Source organism: Hevea brasiliensis, chromosome 13 (assembly GCF_030052815.1).
Source record: "Hevea brasiliensis isolate MT/VB/25A 57/8 chromosome 13, ASM3005281v1, whole genome shotgun sequence".
NCBI classification, from domain to species: domain Eukaryota; kingdom Viridiplantae; phylum Streptophyta; class Magnoliopsida; order Malpighiales; family Euphorbiaceae; genus Hevea; species Hevea brasiliensis.
In genome coordinates, this window is record NC_079505.1 from 20,910,165 (window position 1) to 20,913,023 (window position 2,859).

Below are 2,859 nucleotides of genomic sequence, written 5' to 3' on the forward strand. Positions count from 1 at the left end.
ATGCTGGACAAAATGCATCAAAATGGTAAGTTTAGGTCATTTTTAGGTCACTTTTGGTTCGGCCAGTTTTGGTACCTGAACTTGTGTAAGCTATTTGGCTTGGTTCTGGCCATTTCTGGGCTTTGGTGTCTTCATAAGAATTGTAGATATATGTCTAAACTATTCATGTTAAAAATTTCAGGTAATTTGGACCTGTTTTGAGTAAGTTATGGTCAAAAAACTAACTAATGCCCAAATGGTCAATTTTCAGGTTTTCAAGTCACTAATCCGGATTTGGTCTTTTTTCAAGTCACCTTCTAGTTAGAATTTTGGTAAGCTTCCTTCACGAAATTTGGCACATTTTGTGCCTAGTTTCACCTCCAATTGGTCTCATACCAATTGGAGTCACACACTTAAGGTTCTAAGCCAAAACACACACTACCCTACTACACACTTCTCATCACTTACCAATTACATATTCAACACTTACCAAACTACTTCCTTCATGCCAATTCTGGTTTGTACCTTACCATTAACACATTTAACAACACATTTTGGTCATTTTGGATAGCTTGTAACCATTCTCAATATGCACACTATAAAATAGAATTTTCCAAAGTCCATTTACACCATTTAACCAAATGAACATACCCCATTTACATACCCAATTCCAAACCATTATACACATATCCATGCTGCCATCAGTAACAGCATCTTAAACAACCATAAACAATTAAAAACAAGCTACATATACTGAATTTCCATGGCTGCCAAAATGTACATCTCCATTACAACATCAAACTTCAAAAATTCTTCCATAAATCAACTACCCACAACCTTGGTTACACTTTTAATGAAACAAGAATTGAAAACACTCACTAACTACTTTTGAAGTTCTTCAAAACCTCACCAAAACTTAACTTTCTTGCTCCTAGTATGCTGCCCAAGGTATGGTGGTCAAGTTTAGTGAAGGAACCTAATGGAAAAAGTGGCTAGAATATGGTGAACTTGAGCTTGGAGTGTGGACGGCCATGGAGGACTCCCATGGAGTTTCGGCTGGTTCTCTTCCTAAGGTTGAAGATAAGTGCTGCACCTCCCAAGTGTCCCTTTAGGTGTCCAAATGCTGAAGTTAGTGGAGCACTAAGTGAGTTTATGATTTATTTAATCCAAAATTTCCAATTTCCCACATTTAACCTCTTTTCTTATACTATTTAGATTATGCACCACCATTTTAATTTTTCATGACATTTTCAAAGTGTAATATCATTTATTTTTAATGGACATTTAGGTCAAAAGGCAACTCAGGGTGTTAAATGACCACAATGCCCCTATTCGGGTTACATTCTCGATTTTTCGGGAACACTGAGTTTTGTCGTTTTCTCGATTTCTCGTTTTTCTTTGTACTAATTAATTAATATTTCTTTGATATTTCTAATAATATTTATACTTCAATAGATGTTTATTTAAGTCTCAAAAATATTTTCTGGGGTTCCCCGCTGTCCATGGGTAGTCAACGGTCCACGCCGCACTTCTCGATGCGGTCACCCATCGCTATGGTTCTCGGCTCGTTTAACTTGGTTACATTTCATTGCTATTATTTTTCCTTTATTTTTCTTGTATTTTCTTTTCTTGTATTTCATTATTTTATGTCTCCTCACCCATATCTAAGTGTAGTTCTAGGCATCCTAGCTGTCCGGACAACACTGATCACTGGAACAGTAGAACGCACTATCGAACATTGGGGTGTTACATTTCTTTTTGTTTATGATAAGAATTTCTCAATCTGGTGAGTTGATCTTTGATCCAAAAGTAGAAAAAACAGCTAAACGGTTGAGAAAATTGGCTAAGCAAGCTAGGCAGATTCTGAGTACATCTGAAGGAGTCCAATCTCCAAAGGAGTTAAGTTCGGATTCGGAGTCAGTGTCAAATTCTGAAAACGAAACCATGGCTGCTAGAACCTTGAAAGAGTTGGCTGCTCCTGATCTAAACCAATAGCCTTTGTGTATCCAATACCTTGCTTTAAATGTTGCTTTTAAGTTGAAATCTGGACTAATCCATTTATTACCTAAATTTCATGGTCTTGCAAGAGAGGATCCACATAAGCATCAAAAGGAATTTCATATTGTGTGTTCCAGCATGAATCCTTAAGGAGTTTTAGAGGATCAAATCAAGCTTGGAGCTTTTCCCTTCTCACTGGAAGGCACATCTAAGGATTGGTTATATTACCTTCCTTCTGGATCTGTCAACTCATGGAATGGGATGAAGCAGATATTTCTGGAGAAGTATTTTCCTGCTTCCCATGCTGCCAATATAAGAAAAGAAATTTGTGGCATCCGGCAATACAATGGAGAGAGCTTGTATGAGTACTGGGAGCGATTTAAGAAGCTGTGTGCAAGCTGTCCCCATCATCAAATAAGTGAGCAGCTGTTGATTTAGTATTTTTATGAGGGACTTCTACCAATGGACCGCAGTATGATAGATGCTGCTAGTGGAGGAGCTTTGGCTGAAAAGACACCAGAAGAGGTAAGGAGGCTGATTGCTAACATGGCAGCTCTCAGCAGTTTGGAATGAGAATGGATCACGCACCTAAGAAGGTTAATGAGGTAAGTACATCTAACCTTGAGAAACAGATTTCTGATTTAACTTCTTTGGTGAGGCAGTTAGTTGGAGGGAAAATGCAAACTATTAAGGTATATGGGATTTGTTCGGGTTCGGGTCATGCTACTGACATGTGTCCTGCATCACAAGAGGATGAATCAATGCAACATGTTAATGCAGTAGGAAATTATGGATAGTCACAACACATTTATGATCCCTTTTCTAATACTTATAATTCAGGATGGCGAGATCATCCCAATCTGAGTTATGGGAATCAACCAG

At 37.9% G+C, this 2,859-nt stretch overlaps 1 non-coding gene across 1 annotated transcript; it reads right to left on the reverse strand.

Annotated features, from left to right (window-relative positions):
- Positions 1-2,286: 2,286 nt before the first annotated feature.
- On the reverse strand, positions 2,287-2,393 carry LOC131172280 (small nucleolar RNA R71). The gene has a single exon (XR_009142762.1). It is a non-coding gene; the product is annotated as a small nucleolar RNA R71 (small nucleolar RNA).
- Between the last annotated feature and the right edge of the window lie 466 nt (positions 2,394-2,859).